Here is a 1,551-nt window from a genome sequence, read left to right as displayed (position 1 = left end):
CAAACCCCTTCCCATTCACTCCCACTGTACACAATCCCAATGGACCCAACCCCTTCCCCATTCACTCCCACTGTACACAATCCCAATGGACCCAACCCCTTCCCCATTCACTCCCATACTGTACACAATCCCAGTGGACCCAAACCCCTTCCCCATTCACTCCCACTGTACAACATCCCAGTGGACCAAACCCCTTCCCATTCACTCCCACTGTACACAATCCCAATGGACCCAACCCCTTCCCCATTCACTCCCACTGTACACAATCCCAATGGACCCAACCCCTTCCCCATTCACTCCCACTGTACACAATCCCAATGGACCCAAACCCCTTCCCCATTCACTCCCACTGTACACAATCCCAATGGACCAAACCCCTTCCCCATTCACTCCCACTGTACACAATCCCAATGGACCAAACCCCTTCCCCATTCACTCCCACTGTACACAATCCCAATGGACCAAACCCCTTCCCATTCACTCCCACTGTACACAATCCCAATGGACCCCTTCCCCATTCACTCCCACTGTACACAATCCCAATGGACCCAAACCCTTCCCCATTCACTCCCACTGTACACAATCCCAATGGACCCAAACCCCTTCCCCATTCACTCCCACTGTACACAATCCCAATGGACCCAAACCCCTTCCCCATTCACTCCCACTGTACACAATCCCAATGGACCCAACCCCTTCCCATTCACTCCCACTGTACACAATCCCAATGGACCAAACCCCTTCCCCATTCACCCCCACTGTACACAATCCCAATGGACCAAACCCCTTCCCCATTCACTCCCACTGTACACAATCCCAATAGACCCAAATCCCGTCCCCATTCACTCCCACTGTACACAATCCCAATGGACCAAACCCCTTCCCCATTCACTCCCACTGTACACAATCCCAATGGACCCAAACCCCTTCCCCATTCACTCCCACTGTACACAATCCCAATAGACCCAAATCCCGTCCCCATTCACTCCCACTGTACACAATCCCAATGGACCAAACTCCTTCCATTTCAGGTGGTGGTGTTTTAAATAAACAGTGCAGGGAGAGTCTACTAGCAGTTCCTATGCACCCAGGCTGCTGCTAATGCCCCTGTAGCTGGCAGGCAGTGATCACCTCCCTCTGAACCTTCATTCCCCACCAGCTGAGAATTACGACAGCCTCTGCTCAGCATCTCCCTGCCCAAGGAGGCTTAACTGGGAAGTTAGGGAGGGATCTGCACCATTCCTCTCCGTGGTGCTGAATGTCACTGCGCCAAGGAGATTGTCATTTCCTTGTCCTGCCCTCCTCTCCCGAAGGCGCCGACAGTTGCTGGGGTACAGGCACCTCTGATGCCTCACCTCGCGTCCGACATTCACGGGTGACTGCCGTGCAACTCTTGCCGGGCTCTTCAACAGCGAGGGCATCACTGCCACATCTACTCCTGTCCGGACACCTGCACTTGGGCGGCAGGAGTCACTGGACGGTAATCAGGAACAGGAACCCGAGCCGATTCTCCCTTCCTTAAACTGGGGCATTGGGAGAGGGCTGGGATTG

This window comes from Somniosus microcephalus, unplaced genomic scaffold (genome assembly GCF_052327205.1).
Source record: "Somniosus microcephalus isolate GS21.2 unplaced genomic scaffold, FLI_Smic_1.0 unresolved_chr2, whole genome shotgun sequence".
NCBI classification, from domain to species: Eukaryota; Metazoa; Chordata; class Chondrichthyes; order Squaliformes; family Somniosidae; genus Somniosus; species Somniosus microcephalus.
The sequence above is the reverse complement of the archived record's forward strand: the minus strand, read 5'-3'. Positions refer to the sequence as shown.